This window comes from Falco naumanni, chromosome 4 (genome assembly GCF_017639655.2).
Source record: "Falco naumanni isolate bFalNau1 chromosome 4, bFalNau1.pat, whole genome shotgun sequence".
Classification (NCBI taxonomy): domain Eukaryota; kingdom Metazoa; phylum Chordata; class Aves; order Falconiformes; family Falconidae; genus Falco; species Falco naumanni.
Genome location: NC_054057.1, coordinates 92,527,118 through 92,543,735, shown reverse-complemented (window position 1 = coordinate 92,543,735; position 16,618 = coordinate 92,527,118). Strand labels below are relative to the sequence as shown.

General features: G+C 45.1%; 1 protein-coding gene across 7 annotated transcripts in view; it reads left to right on the top strand.

The window, feature by feature from the left end:
- Window positions 1-5,651: 5,651 nt before the first annotated feature.
- The window catches only part of CHL1 (cell adhesion molecule L1 like), a 135,360-nt gene continuing 124,393 nt past the window's right edge, over window positions 5,652-16,618 (top strand). For 6 of the 7 annotated variants that reach the window (XM_040592604.1, XM_040592605.1, XM_040592601.1 and 3 more), the window contains exon 1: window positions 5,652-5,751. The gene's annotated coding sequence lies outside the window, so the exon portion shown is untranslated. The remainder of the gene's footprint in view (window positions 5,752-16,618) is intronic. The other variant, XM_040592603.1, reaches the window with a different exon arrangement.

The following is a 16,618-nucleotide window of genomic DNA, read 5'->3' as shown; positions in this document are numbered from 1 at the left end:
TTGTGCAAATTACGCCAGTTGACCTTGACAGAAAGCAAAGAGAAAGCATTTTATTCAGTAGTTGGTGAACAATAGGTTTCATCTACATCCCTGAAAAAGCTGGGACTGTGTTCATGGGTTGTCCAGGCAAAGGCTTCGTTCTACATATCCCACCTCCACACTAGGCAAGAGTAAGAACAACCAAGGGGACCTTGTTGCTGATGTTTTGTCCAGTGACTAGCCATTCTTGTTCAGGAAATAGAAAATCTTTATTCCTAAGCGTCTTTAATCTCTTCCACAAATGAATGAGAGCTATGCCATTGCCCCGACGTGAGTCACGATTCCATTTCTCTAAATACTGTGGCTTGCTCTTTCTGGGCTTCGTGCCAGTTCCGTGTGGAGACCAAAGATACATTTTCAGATAGCATTTTTTGTGAGAAGGGTACTTGCTTTTCCTTATAAATGACCTTGTCTCATTGTGCAGTGAATGACTGGGCAGGCATTGGTCTCCATGCAGGCACAGCATTTCTGTTTGACCTACAGTTTGGTAGCTTCATCCCAGAAACTGGTACGTGCCAGCTAGGGAACTGGGACAGCTACCAAAGAGAAGGTGTCCTGTGGTGGGGTGGCCAACCAGACTGACGTGGCAGGCAGATCTCTACTTTCAATACACATGTGTACTTGAAACCTGGGCTGTGAGTTCTGCTTTGAATGATTGTAAATGGAAATGTCACTACTGCACGGTACACCCACCCCCCACCCACCCCCCAAAAAAAACCAAAAAAACAACAAAAAATCAAAACCCAAACCAAACGAACCCAAACCTAAAACCTGGAATGATAGAGGTCTCACTTAACTAGCAATGACATCAAAGATGACAAGTTACAAAGTTGTTCTTATATAGTACTATATTTTGTATATATACACACTATATATAGTTCTTATATAGAATATATATTGTATATTCATTCAGAAGAAACTTTCCACACAGGTTCTAGGACCTATGGTGAATGCTTGAAGGAAAAAGCATGAACAGTCTGTTGTGGCACCACTGGAGCTCCAGCCTTCCTTCCACCAACACCGTAACAAAAATGAGGCTCAGTTTTGCTTCAGGTTCGTTCCAGTGAATCTTCAGTTGTTTTCTGCTTGATTAAATATGTTCTGTAGAGCTCAGCCTATCTGCCCTGGAGCAAAGTCCAAAGTTGTGTGGAGGTTTCTGGTACAGCTGGGAATTAAACCTAAATCCCCATCTCACAGGCTAAGCTCTCCCATTTTACTGTGTCTGTTTTTCAAAGAAAAGAGACCACAGCCTCTTTATTGATGGAGACATGGTTGTCTTCAAAAGCAAGTTTTTACAAGCTGGCCATAGGAGATGCATGGGCCCACCTGCGTGGTGACGATACTCGATGAATTGGTTGCTTTTCCTCCTGATCTTTGGATCTGAACCTAGCTGTGGAGGAACCCACTTGCCTAACTCAGGTGTTTTAAGATTCACTGTGAGATTCTTGCTTTTAAGTTTTTTGGGGTTGTTTGGTTTTGGGGTTTTGGTTGATTTTTTGTTGTTGTTGTTGTTGTTATTGGTTTGGTTTGGTTTGGTTAGTTGGTTTTTAATGTAGACCTTACTACTTTCTTTCAGAGGAACTGTAGGAAAAAATGGGAAAATAAGAAGCAAATATTTCACTGAATTTGATCCTAAATCTATTAGTGTTTGCAAAGCAGATAGGCAGCTTACTGTATTTTGGCATCATATTTGTTATGAGGGATTAGATCAATTGTGTAGCTACAGTAGCTACAGTAGCAAACCCTCCCCTTGTAACGCACTTAGTCAGTTGTGAAATCATGTACTCAGTAGTGGGGAAAAAAAGAAAAACCTCCATAGCCCCTCGAAGCAATCAATTTATGCCCTGAAGCATGAGATTTGATTACCATTGTTATTATCTTAGCTTGCACAGTTACAAATGTTATTAGCAGTCATAAAATTATCCAGCCTTTAAAAAATCATATTAAGAAAAAAATACCAACATTTCACTCCAGGTTTTTCAAAGCCTAAATTCCTGGGATTGATTCGAACTGCGAAAAGTGGTAGTTCCTTTAATTAATTTTAAATTTCCTGTCCTGTGATCACGTGGATTTTTCCTGTATTATTCTGAAGGGGTAGATGAGCATTTTCTAGCATTTCTGTAGTTTCTCTGCTCTGGCCAAGACCCATCTAACTTTCAGCATTTCAAAGCTAAGCACTGATGATGTGTGCTCAGATACATGGTTAATAAACCATTAGAGGGATATGCATCACTCACTATCTCATCTATGTTTTTTTCCTTTACAGTTAAAATCTTCCCCCTACGAGCTCAAAGTTTCTAATGAAGCTTTGGGCTTCTCAGTATACATCTCAGATGTTATAACTGAAACATTTGAAACATTCCACAGTTAATGAAAATACTCTGAAATGTTACAGCAGAAAATAATTTCCAAAACAAATTTTGACATGTAAAAAATGCTAGTTGGCATGATGTCAGTTAGTTTAGCCATTTAATTTGTCCAGGACCAAACCAGATCCCCAGAAACTTATTATCCTTGTTGAAAAAAGACAATATGAAATTGTGGTTCTTGATATTCAAGTATGTTCACACTTTTGCATATCTACCCGTTCAAAAAATGGCATCATCTTTATTACCAAGCTGTGGTGGTGGGATCTGCGCTGGCAATTACAAGCAAAATGAATTTTCTCTTAAGAAAATCTGGCCAATCTGTTCTTTTGTCCCGAGTATTTCATGTTTCTTAAATGGCATTAAAGTAAGATTGGAAATCTTCTGAGCCTCCCATTGGACTCTGGAACTGATTTTAAAATAGTGGTTTTTGAGGGAGTACATGCAGTGAATCAGGTAACAAGTTGGAGTTGCAATAGGCACAAACACACCCTCTATTCCTTCTGATTTCTTTAGACAATACCTGAGATAAATCTTCTGAAGGTTTTTTTCTCACACTTGATTTGAGACAATATTACGCATTTAACATGCATTTTAAATATGTGATTGCTACTAGCCTAGAGAGATGTAATGAATTTTCCCAGTGTTTCTAGCAGTGTTGCACTCTCATTCTCACATCAAGTAGTGGGTTTGATGAAAAGGCTCCTTGATTTTCAGCAGGAAATCCCAAAATAAAGAGCAGTTCTGTGGAGACACGGAGAGGACCGAACTGTGCTTCTCTCTCTTTATTTTTGTTCTGTGCAGACTTAAGTGCTGTGACATTTGCCCTGTTTCATTACCCGGTGAAATCTGAAGCACAATGGATTATGTCTATTTACACTTTACTTAAGGCAAACCCGAGCCTCGGAAATAGATGTGATTAGTGCCGTGTCTTATTAGGAACGTGAACACATTCTATTTTGGAAGCATGGAGCAGTTTTTGGTAAGCTGATGTACTTTGACTTTTCCATCAGCTTCCATCCTTCCTAGTGGAAGGAACACCTCCTGCATGATTCCGTGTCAAAAACAAAAACCATTTAATGGTTTCCATATTAGGGGCTGAAACCTGAAAATGTGAGAATTTCCTGGGGAAATCATGTTGCCAGAGAGGATCTAAAAGTTGGGCCGGCTAGGCAGGGGAATGAAAGTCCAAGTGGTTTGGGCATTTTGCAAGACCAGTTTCCTTCTGTTTGTGGCACGGCGTGTCTGGGTAGTAGATGCGGCAGCGTAGCTACAGGCAGCCTAGGAAGTTGACTTTGGCAGCAGTCCTGCCTTAAGTAGTCACTGGAGGTAACTAAATTGTTGTCTCTCTTCTTTACGTCAACCTGGAAACTTCTAGTACTGCTGAGGCATCCCAGGAGGAGGGTAGTGTTGGCCAGAAATGGGTAAGAGTCATTGTCCCTGTTTTTCATCCTCTTGGCAGTGGCAGGACGAGCGATGCCAGCCCTCCCCAGCTCTCCAGCCAGCTCTGTTATCTGTGCTCCCAGACGAGCAGGACATGGGTTCCCACCCTTAGTGTCTTCACTTTTTGCCAGCGCTTCAGTAAATCCTCAGTCATTGCTGGTTTTCGACATGATCTTTGATGGCCACGTTTATACTGGGTCAACTGGCTTTTGAATACATCGGCAGCCCCAACACGGTCAGACATTCCTCTACAGCTGTCTCCTTTTCCATTTATTTTCAGAGGTTTCCGCTGCACGGGGGCACAGGCCTGTTGCTTAGCTGTTGGTTGCTTTGGAAAGCAATGTGCTGTAAATACAGCATTTTACTGTCTCTGGAAGAAACAGTAAGTCAATTCAGGATTTGGCTATGAGAGCGGGATTCAAAGGGAGAACTCCCGTTCCCTCGTGTGTGCTCTGGGCTGCACAGCAGTCCGCCTGCCCACACAACCACAGCACACTTCCCTTGCAGAACAGGAGCTCTGCTCCACGCGTTTGGTGAGAGCTTCGGCATTTATATTGGCACAAGTTGACTCAAATGTAGTTTAAGATGAAAATTATATCTATGAATTGCCTGACTTTGCATGACTAAAATATCAAGCATACATTGCTTTACCAGTTTTACATTTGCTTTCTTTACACAGAACAAGTATATTAAATTATTCTATCCTTTTCCCTACTAGCTCTCATTTTTTTTTTATTACCCCTTTTAGCTTATAATACCTTTCCTTAAATGTAATTATTTACTTCCTGACCAAAAAGTAAGCTCACCTGCCTAAAGCTGCTGGATGATGAACACGAATTGGCCAGTACATCAACAAATTCTGATTGCTACTGTCCGAAAAATCTTTAACCCAAATGATAACTGTCCCCACGAGTGCTAACTGTGACTCGGAAGGGTGGTTTTATGGTTTAATGTCTGTGAATGTTACTTGATGATTATTGTTCATTGCATTAGACAAGGCTCAGAGAAAAGAGAAACACCCAAAGGTCAGCAGTGAGACAGAAAATCATCGGAGAAGTCCAAGTCCCCATGAAAATGATTATGTCTGACCTTGGCCACCTCCGCATGTGGGCCCTGGGCAGACCGCTTAAGAAAATGACTGGCAGGTTTGTGACGACTGTCTTCACTGACAAATTTAGCCCGTTCCACGAAGGGGTGACAGAGGGAAAACCGCACGGGCAGAAAGCCCGAGTGCCCAAGCCCACACCTAACCCTGGTCAGGGTTTGCGAAGATCAGGAGGGCACTGGGGAAAGGAGGAAAAGGGTTTGGGGAGGTTTGCCTGTGTAAAGCACTGGTGTTGGGATGGGGGATGTGTGGGGCTTTCGGCAAGGGGGGCACAGAGGCGGATGGGGCAGGGAGGCCCATTCCCATCTGGGATTCTGTGATTCCTCAGCCTCTCCCCTGGAAAGAAAGGGCACTTGCGCACCCCGAGAGGTGGGTACAGGGGGCGGGGGGCTCACTCGGGCCCCCAACGGCGCCGGTTCTCTCCTTGCCCAGCTCATGCGTGCCCCGACCACCACGAGGAAGGGCGAGGGGCAGCGGGTCTTCCCTAAACCCTCGGCCCCATTTCGGCCATTTCCTTGTCCTCTCCGCATCGCCGCTCGGCTGCCCGCAGCTCGCCGGGCCCCCCCGGCCCGCACCTGCCGCCCCGCCGCGCCGTGCGGGGCCGCTACCGGGGCCGGGGCTGGGCGGGGGGCGGCGGCGCGGCCCCCCCCGGGCGGGAGGCGGGCAGGGGAGGTGCGGGCGGGCCGGGCCGGGGCTCCCGTCCCTCCCCGCCATCCCCAGGTGCCGCCCGGAGACGCGCGGCGGGGCGGAGGCGCCGCGGGCTGCCGGCTCTCGCCGAGGGGGCGCCGGAGCGGGCAGGTGGGAGCCGCCGAGGGGCCGGGGCGGGCCGGGGCGGGGGGGCTCGGCCCCCCGGGGAGGCGGGCAGCGGTTTGGGGAGGTGCGGGGGCTCGTTGCCATGGCTCCCTGCAAGCGCTGCCGGAGGAGATAGTGATGCCAGTCACGGAGGGACCCCTCTTCCTTCTCGTGGGTGTGTAGCGGGGCTGGGTTTGGGGTGGTGGGGATTCCCCCCCTCCCCTTTTTTTTTTTTTTTTTTCTTTTTTTTTTTCTTTTTTCTTTTTTTTCTTTTTTTTTTTTTTTTTTTTTTCCGGGGTGGAGCGATTAATTTGGAGAGCCGGGACAGGGCTGCGGAGCAGCCGCGACTCGCCGGTCCGGCCGCCCCCTCGCCGCCCCCGCCAGCCGCCGGCTCTGCCCTGCTCCAGGTACCGCCGGGGGACCGGGGCGGGGGGGCCCTTCGGGGTGCGCAGGGCGCTGGGACCCGGGGGCTGCCCCGGCCGCCACCTCCGCTCGCTCTGCATTTCTACCGAAAGCCTTTTAAATTATCTTTTTTATTTTATTTTAAATCTCTTCCTCCTCCTCCTTGCACCGTACCTGGTCCCGCGCCCCAAGCGCTGGGCTTCGCCCTGCAAAGCAATGAGGAAACCGAGCCCGGACCCAGCGCGGCCAAGGCGAGCAGGTGCCCGCGGCTGGGGGCGCAGCGCCGGGGGCAGCCCGGGGGTCCCCGGCCCGCAGGTCCCGCTGTGTGCCCCCCCCGCCGCTACCTCCTCCGCCGCTGGCGCTGGGGCTCCCCGGGGCTGGGGGCCGCCCCCGGGGCTCGGCTTCCCCGGGGCTGGGGAGGGGGTCCCGGCGCTGCGGGCGGAGGAGCCGCTGCCCGGGGAAAGTTTGCGGGGGCGGGCGGGGGTCCGGGCAGGCAAAGGCACGATCGCGGGGGGGCTCGGGGGCGGGGGGGGGCTGGCGCGCGTCGTCTCGTGCTGTTTTCGGTGGGTTCAAGTTTGCAAGCCCGGGTGCCGCGCGTCTGTGGCAAACACTTGTTTCTTTTCTTCCTCATGGTTCCGGAGAGTATATATATATTTTTTTTTTTCTGCACCATCTAAATAACTGTGAACGTCCCAGGTTTTTGCTGGGGAAGCGACAGTGTGTGCGCCGCGTTCCGGGAGAGCTGTGAGAATCTTTACACCTGGGTGTCGTGTGCTGTGTGTTACTAATCCGTGTTGCACGATCGCCGCATCAGTGCGCTCAGCTAGGTTTAGGTTTCTGTAACGCAAGGAGATTCTGTTTGCTAATAGTCCGACACAGCAAATGCAACCAGACTTTCACCGGTCACTTCTATGACTAACATTACTTCGCTGCTTATTTTTGGGTGGAAAGGAGGTAAGCTTATGCTATGTTGGATAACACGCGGGTATTTAACCATAACACAGCAGATTGAAAGTAAGTTCATTCTCGGTGCTACCTAGGAACAGTTTTGCTTGCAACATGTTTTGGAATATTTCTCCAGAGACTTGACAGGTGGTATTTTTGTTTGTCAAGGGTTCGTTTGATGTGGCCGAGTTAAATATGTGTTCTTTAGCTCTCCCAAATACTATTCCATAAGCAAAAAGTAACAAATATTGTGAGTTTACTTGGGGCCTGAGGAAAGGAGAAGGGGGAAGACTTGCACCTTCAAATGAATGTGTGATTTTTGCCCACTCGTGAACACACGTGCAACGTTGCCTTGTTGGAGCTGTGCACGTGGGTCTTTGCCCATTGCTTCCCGAGATCCTCTGCTTGGCTTCTACTGATGTGAAGCATTAAGAGTGCATGACTACTGCTATGTTAGCCTTTTTCTGTTGCTTAAAAGTGAGGAATTTTCTTTGTCTTTCCAAAAACCCTAAAAACAACCCAAAAAACAATGAGTCAGTAAAAAATCAGAACATTCTTACTAGCCAGGCTCTGTCATCTTTCTTTAGGCCAAGCATCTGCTGGCAGTGGAGTCTGGCTTACAGCAGAGCTACAAGACTACACTTTGTTACATTAAAATAAGATGCAAAAGATAAGATACTTAGGTTTGCAGGGGGTAATGGAGTTCCTTCAGGAGTATCGCATAATATATGTGAAAGTATCATTAAATATCTTCAGTAAAAATACCTCTCAGAAATCCAAGAGTTATAGAAATTTTGCTGTATGCAACACACAGGTTTTAAACCAGTTCATTCTCTAAACCCTTGCAGTTTATTACTGATTTTTATCAAAATAGGAATAAAATGAATTCTGAATATGAGGCTGAAATAAAGAGACTGTACTATAGCTATACGCACTTTGATTGCATTTAACTTGCTCTCCGTGTGAATGAATGCAATTGTTATGGACATTTAGCATGTGTTACTTCAGTAATTAAACTTAGTGAATGAAATTATGAGTCCGCTCTTTTATCCCAAGAAACCCAGCAGATAAGCCTTCGTTTAAATGAAGGATTACATGATTCACAACATGTGTGTGTACCTTGGGTGGCTTGGATTGTAGCCATCTTGTTTGCTAATAAAAATATGCTTTATCACTTATGTTTGGAAGGAAAAATGAAAAGAAAAAAGAAAGCTACCCATAAATTACATAAAATGATGTAGTGGACAGTTGCTTCTGTGATAAGAAAGGATCCACTCCTTTCCCCAGTGGGAGAGGACAAGCCACTACTTTAAACACTACTAATTAGTTCAGTTTATCTTGCATGCATTACAATGCTGTAGCTAGTTAATTATAGCTTTTCCCATTAGCAGTATGCTAAGAATAATGAATTAACATATCACACAGATCAAAAGAACATCTACAAAGTTTATCTTGGAGGAAAGAAAGTGTTATTGTGAGGCAGGAAGTCCCGGTGGCTTTCCCAAGGCGCAGATTTGCTGGAATGCCTGAGCTGGTGCTTCAGAGCCTGATGAATGACTTGAATTGATCACAAACAAGTGACACTGGAGCTCTTGGTTGCTTAGCAACCCACCAAGATGCCACAATTTCTTTTGGTATATTTATCCAGTAAAGTAGAAATTCTGTTTTGTTAGAGATTTTTATTTTTTTTCCCTGCTAGTACAAAGCCCACCCTATAACAGCCTTAGATTATACATAAATTAAAATTGATACCTCAGTGCTGAGTCTGGGGAGCAGCACGGGTACAGAAAAAAGAGCAGGAATCTAACTTGTGAAGTGTATTCTGGTGGTGATGTGCTCGGTGTTCTTTAACAAGTTTCAATTGTCCTTTCTCAGTTAGACTTCTGTTCAAAAAACAAAATCATGAGTGGGACAAGTAACTTAAGAAATTAAGACAATCATCTACCAAATGCTTTTTGAACAGTTCCCCTCATGCCATCTTGAGTTGTGAGATCCTGCAAGGTCTTGTGGTGTTGCCCTGTGCTCCGTTATGAGTAAATTAAATGCAAGATGGAACATGCGGTTTGATCATTGGCCAAATTATGTCCAGGCAGTCTGGCCCATCCTATAGCCCATATGGCTGGGGACCTCTGCTAGCTTGTCCTTGCAGAAGACATTGGTTTCCTAACAGATCCATTTTGTGTAAGGAAATAACAGATTTAGTAGTCAAAGGGCAGAAGGAAAATAAATGTTGTGGTGGTTATATATATGCTAAGTACCAATATTGGCTCCTACTAGGTTGTGGCATCCTGCATAAGGTTTATACATGATGAATTGTATGTTTATGTCAGTAAACTCTTTATTGTTACCCTTGGGTCCATGTGTGCTGGCATCTTAGTTCTGGAGTGCACCTTGGAAAGGAACCTTGCTGTGGTCCCATCCCCACTTACGCTGCTTTTGTTTGTGTGACGGGGGACTGCACAAATCGGATTAATTTTGGGTGAACCTAAGCCAGAATATGTTTCAGGAGTTTGCTTTGTGCACTTCAGCTGCTAATGGGCTTTCCATCCATGGCCTCCTGGCTAAAGCTGGAGCTGGGCCCTTGCAGGGTGGGTGGGTGGGTGGGTGAGTGGGTCTGGGGTTCCCAGCACCATTTTGCTCTACTTATCTATGCCCTTTGAAGCTCTGCTGCTGGCTAATATAGATATATCCTTTTCCTTCTAAAATTGTAATGAAGAAAAAGCGTACTAGGGCTAGGAGAACAGCAGGCTGTCGTGGCATTTATTTTGCTTAGTTAGTAGTTGGTGTCCTGGAAGATTTCTTCCTCCCTCTTGATGATAAGATGGAATCCAGGTATTTCTCTTCTTTCCTAGGCAAAAAGCTTGGGTATTGCCTGATTTGCTGGCGTATTGGACTAGAAAAGGATGTTATAGCAGTGCCCATAATAATGCTGCCGTGTTTGGACCGCAGTGAACCAAACCTCAACTCATTGTCAGTATTCCTAGGCTAAGATTATTATAGTTTGTAATCTGTGTACTTATAATTGCCTTGCTAGGCTTAAACAGACTTAGGTAAAGAGTTGGATACATGCGAGTTTGTTTGAATTTGTTGGGGTGTGTGTTTGTTTCTGTTGTTTCTATGTAACAAAGCTAATTCCCAGCACTCAAGGTTGTTGTGTTTGGGGTTTTTTTGTGTGGCTGCTCTCTTTGCATCTGTTTTATGAAGTTGATTTCTGTAAGTCCCTTTGCCTACTCAAATGTGGATCAGTGCTTGCCATTGTAGTGATTGCCTCTGCATTATAAATTGATGAAGAAACCCCAGACACCAAATATTACTGTGTTTCTCCTCCCAGCGTGACCAGGCACCCTGTATGAAGTGCACAGCGTGGAGCTGTGATGGCCGATGTGTTATTTTCTGAGGTTGCAGCATTCCCTAGCAGATGTTTCCTCCTTCCTTCATTACACCTGAATATATAAAATTAAACTGTTTTTCATCTGCTTTTTTTTTTTTATCATTAAAATTAGTGGTTATTGTTAAAGCTGAACTAGTGTTGGTTGTTTTGAGCATGACCTCCAGCTGCGGATCCTGTTCCATGTAAGAAGAACAGGATTTATGTTGCTTTCTTCATTAAAGCTTTTAAGTCTTCATAATTTTTTTTGACCCTCACTAGTCCTCTCTTTTCTCCATTTATCAAGAAAATTGCCAATTTCTCTTTTCAGGTGTTTTTCTCCTTTTGCTGACTCAGCCACAACATGGAATTAAATTAGAGGTGTGGTGGGGATATGGTTCAGGTTAGGGAGGGTGAAGGGGAGGTTGGGAAGGGCAGGGATGAGCCTGCTTGGATTCATCCTCATCTTTGCTCCTGTCCTCCCGCACAGAAGAAATAGAGATGTCTGGATCCAAGCCTGAGCAGCTGGGGCAGAAGGAGCCAATGCTTGTGCCTGGCCAGGGCTGTTTCTGTAAGAGTGCAGCTTTCGAGGATATTTTTAACAGATGGTTCCTGGTCTGGCCGTAATAGCCAGTCTGTCAGCCAGGCTGAGCTGCCTCAGGGCCAGCCCCACGCTGAGCTCCTGACAGGTAACCTCCAAACAGCTGCTTTTGCTGTAACAAAAATGTTGCTTCTTGTAGCATCCCCATTTCATCTTCCCCACGTTTGCAACCAAGGCAGGGAAAGGTGAATGCTTGCCCTGGGCTTTTTCCCCCCTGGGCTGCCCCAGTGCAGCAGCAAGGCGGGCACCGGTGGCCTCCGCATAGCTCTGCAAATGCTCTTGGTCCTCAGCTGGGACCCCTCCTATGCTGCTGTTGCCTGCCCAACGATGCTCCTGCTGCACCTGCTGCCAGCACCGAAGGCAGCACATGGGTGGTGCATCATGAGCCCTTGTGGCTGCTGGTCTTTTCTTAGAGGTAGACAGGGCTGTACCTTTAAAGGTGGGACAAACCCATGTGAAGGGGGTCTGTAACAGCTGGGATGCCTCACTGCCCTTGGGAACAGAAACTTTAAACAAGCAAGTAGTGAAAACACAGGGCTCCAGTTCCAAAGAAGTATATCAAAACATTTAAATGAGCCAAAGTCATTCTGCTTCTCAATATAGAAGTCAGATGACTTTAGTGCTTTTAAAAATCTCATTTCAAGTGTCTCCATTTTTGGGGAGACCCTAGAGATGCCTCTGAAAGTTGGCAAGTTGATATTTAGGACAGCCTCCCAGCTGAAATTAATTGGTTAGGCAGTAATCTCTTAAGAGGACTATGACAAAAAAAAAATTGCAGAATTGGGCCCATCCACCTTTCAGTCTGTTTTGCCTTTGGTGACTTTTCAAGTGTGACACCACCAATTCCCTGTCAGCCTTTCCCGCTGGCTGACATGGAAGAGGTAGCTTTGAATGCTGCCTGCTGTGCTTGTATGGCACTTGAAAAGAAGAGAGGACTTGCCTTTAAGGGGTGTATTCCCACAGCTTTAAAGTATATTTGAAAAATGCATCGTTCAGTTATGTCATGTGTATTACAGTATTAAAACTGATGGAAACCTGGAACAATGTTTCAATAAAAAATGGCTGGTGCCATTGCTGTATCCCCAGCGCTTGAAATAAAATTAGTCTTGATGAAAGATTGCTGCTCTTATAGGAAAAGTAAAATTATTATTCCAGGGCAGATTTTTTTTCTGGTAGAAAATACCCTAACAATGCTTTCAGCTAACAGCAGTGATTAACTAAATTACTTTTTTATTTAGACATATGGAATACACCTTTTCTTTTTTTCCCCCCAGTTTACTGAAATCGGAGAATTGTTAATAATAAAGGATTGTCTGGAGGTTTTGAAGCATCTACTTCCCCCTCCCCCCCCCAAGGAGTGACCTCATAGGCCAGTGTGGTCTGTCTGTCACATCACTAAGACCCTTCCCTCTGCGGCACTGGGGCGGTGTCTGTTGGTTGGCACGGGTCTGTGTGCATGCTTGCACCATGCCTGTTCCCCTAATGGGGTTGGGTTTTCTTCTTCATAGGCAAAATACCCCAAACCACTTTGTTTGCTGATTTCAGTGAGCATATTAACTGAAATTTGGGATACTGCTTGGGTATTTTACTGGATAAGGCCCCGTGCTTTATTTTTCACAGGTTATTTTTTCATATTACTCCAGCAAGGACTTTGTTTGAGTAAAATTTCAATGTAGGGAATAGGTTTTAGAGGATTTCTATTTTGACCTGATATGAGTCAGAGAAGGTCCCAGCTGATCATCTTGGTCACGAGACAGTACACTGTATTCAGTGCTTACTTAGTATGAGTTCTGCTGAAGCATCGATCAAAACCATAGCTATTTTTTGGTAATTAAAATCCAAAGTCCTTTGAGATAAATGTTCCTTTTCTTATGTTTGAGCAGAAGGAAATAAGGTGAAACTGAACTACTGGTATCCGCAAGTACTAATGGAAGTTTTTATTTAATATATTTTTAGGAAAGTAATAAACCCGATAGACTGTGGTGACTTTCAGGATTAATATTGCACATGAAAACGACTGGTGAAGTCATGGCGCCGCTGAAATAGATGGTCAAACTCCCACTGACCTCAGCAGAGTCAGGTTTTTGTCCCAAGAGTGATGAAAATCTAATTTACAACCTAACCAGTTTGAGAAGTAGGCATAATGGCTCAGCTCCTTGACTGATACAAATTACTGTGGTTCAGCTGAGGATGATTGAGTTACACCGACTTGGGCCATCTGGGCTTCTGGAGAGCCGCATCCAGCGCCTGGTGTGGGCGCCCGCTGGTGAGGGTGCTGGAACAGGCTGTGCGCGGGCAGGCGCCTTAGCAGCTTTGCGATGGTGTCCGCTATCAAGCAGCATAATCTGGTCTTGCGTTTTAACTGGAAGCAAATGACCAGGAAACAGTAATGAATATTCCTGTTTTCCGAGCCATGCAAATTACAAATGTGGGACTCTAAGCTATTGAGTAGCAGTGATTAAAGAACTGTCCCAGCTGTACAAAGCTAAGGCATACCTACTTCATTAAATTTACAGGGTTACCGTGTAAATCCACAGTAATTGCTCAGGGTTTACTACCCGCGTGACAAATGCACCTTTCTATTATTGACTGTATGAGGTTTGACTTAGGCTTTCACCTAAATCTGGGATTTTTATTATCTCTGATTATCGTGTTGAATTGCAGCATCCCTGCTGTCTATGTCTGTGCAGCACTCAACTGGTGATTTTGCCCACCCTGCTTTTAAGATTTCCTAATACCTGCCCAGATGGTGCCTACATGCTGGGAAACACTTGGGCTTGCCTTTCCAGCTTCACGTTACATCCCGAGGAACTGCTGAAAATTGAGCTGTTGGAGTTGTACTATAGCATATATACACACACTATATATATATTAAAAGTAAAGTGCAGTAAGTGTGGTGGTACCAGAAAGTAATACAGCTGGTCTGGTTATGCAGCCCTTAAAGAGAAGTAAGTTTCTCCCATTTACTTCCACATGTGCAGGATCCTACCTTTCAGAGCATTGTACCTAACCTGCCAGTGCAGCAAATTTTCCCTGGCAGCCATTCTCCCTGTCAGGCATCACTCTGCAGTGAAACCTTGCATCATTCCCATTGCATAGGAAGATGAAAATTTCATCTTTGGTGCTTAAGAAATATGTCTCGCTGTTTATTTAAAAAAAACCAACAAAAAAACCCAACAAACCACCACACCAAGAAACCCAACAGACAACAAACATCAAGAGCTATTCACAAATCTTATCATATGCATCACAAAATAAAAAAGGAATAATCTTTGTATTCAGCAGATGGGCAGCATTCTCTGTACAAACCTCTTCCACTGTCATCCTCCCAAATGTATTCTAAGCTTGTCTGTGTGCAAAGCTCCTTGTAACGGGTGGTGGTTAGACCAAATTTTTTATCCTTGCATAGGATAGGATATAGGCAGGAGCACTATAGATCTGCAGTGTTAATTATATAATACGCTCACTGAAAAGAATAATGTATTCAAACTTTTGTAGCTCAGGCAATGGCAATCCACTTAACTGTTTCTAGCTTTATGTATTTTATAATCCCCAAACCCAAGTGTCCCTAGAGAAGGAATGTGCCCTTAAAAATTTTAGGCCTTTAAATTAAGTGAATTTAAATTCAATCATTTGCATACATATTCCCCCCCCCCCCCCCCCCTTTGTTCTGTCTGAATGAGATATTCCTTCAGTAATTGAACTGTAACTTTGCTACAGGTAAATAATGGCAGACAGCTTATATTCCAAATGCTCGCCCGCATTAGGGTTGCGTGGTGCCAATGCGGCGGTTTGCAGCGCACCTTTGAGAGGGGACGGTGTCCAGCCCACTTAGGATCACCGAGCGCTGGGCTGGCACTTGAACATTCAATTAACGTGTGGTGCTAACTGTGCTTCTCAAACAGGGACTCGAAAGGATGCTCTGGGGTGATGAAACAGGCATCCCTGGAAAAAACCTTGATACCGAGTTAGTATCATAGGGATAGGCCAAAGCTGAATTCTCCTAAAAATGAAATTTTACAGTAAAAACATGACACTGAGGTCCCTGAAATAGCTTTCATGAGCAGGCTGGGGTGCTAGCCATTGTGGTCCGTATTCTCAGCGGCTGGGTTTGGGATCTCTGTACCTGTGCAACAGATAAACTGGGGTGGGTGGACAGAAATGGTGGCGGGAGGGAGAGGCAAGGCTCGTCAAAGGGATAAAATGGCTATTGGAAAAAGTCTTGGTTAGTATCTTTGGAAAAGATAGGGTGATATACAAGGGGGACAAAATATCCATTATCCTTATCTATCTTGGTGTTCTGTGGGAGTACTGGAGGAGCCCATGTACAAAGAGGGAAAGGAGAGGGAGGTAGAGGGTGATTGTCCAGAGATCTTGGCACCAATCCCAGAAAAATAATGGATAAGTTGATAGAGGACTGAATTAATATAGAGTTAACGAATAGAGTGATAATTAAGGCCAGTCACCATGGCTTTCTGAAAAGGGAGCCTGCTCCTGATGGGGTTACGGGTAACGAAGCGTTGTGGCAGAGTTTTCTAGGTGTCAGATTTGGTATCTCATGAAATCTCAGTTACGAACAAACAAAGGAAGCTAGCAAAGTTAGTGTGTAGAATTAGCAGCCGTTGTGTTTAATGGATTAAGATTTAGAGAACAGAGCTGAAAAGGCCCTTGCCCATGGGGATTGAAAGATGTGTGCGTTTAGCACAGTTTCATGAGAATGAGCACTAGTCCTGAAGCTGTTTAACGTCTCCGTCAATAATCTGGAGACAAAAATGGAATGACTGCTGCCAGTCTCGTGGCTGAGACAGTATTGGTAGTGTGGAAATGGGATGTTGTATGGAGCAGACTGACCGGCTGGCAAGATGTTGCCTCTTCTTCTGTCCTCCTGTCCGCCTGTGCCTTAACCAGTGCCCTGGAAGAGGAACAGCCTTGAGAAGAGGGTGAAAGGGTGTGGAGCAGACAGGGAAAGGGACACGGCTTCCCAGTGGGATGCTGAGACTGAAAGACTAGTGGGGTCCTTTGACACAGGGGTTCTATCTGAGTGCATGAGAATGCTGGAAAGCTATGGCCAGTTTTGGTGTCCACAGGTGAAAAAAAGAGTTTACAAAACTGAAGAGTCAAGGAAATAACTACACTATTGATTTTAAGAGTGGAGAAAATTCCCTGCAGTGAGAGATTTAGAGCTCAATCTGCTTAGCTCATCAAAAAGAGGATTGAGAGGGGACTTGATTACAGGGACAAGTATTTTCATGGGGAAAGCATACCCAGCTTTTTAATCAAGAAGAGAAAAGACAAATAAGATCCAATAGCTGGAAGCTGGAGGCAGACAATTTTAAATTAGACATTAAACACGATTTTTTTTATCTGTGCTTAACCACTAGAATGAACTATGATGTGTTTGAATCGAGACTGCGTGCCTTGTGTGGTATGATCGGTCAAACCCAAGTTACTGGGTACGATTTGCAGGTGACAGAGAAAGCACAGCAGCCTGTGTCATATGGGAGGGTCTTAAAATCAGTGAGCACTGAAAGGGCAATTGAAGAAAGAAGATAAGAAAA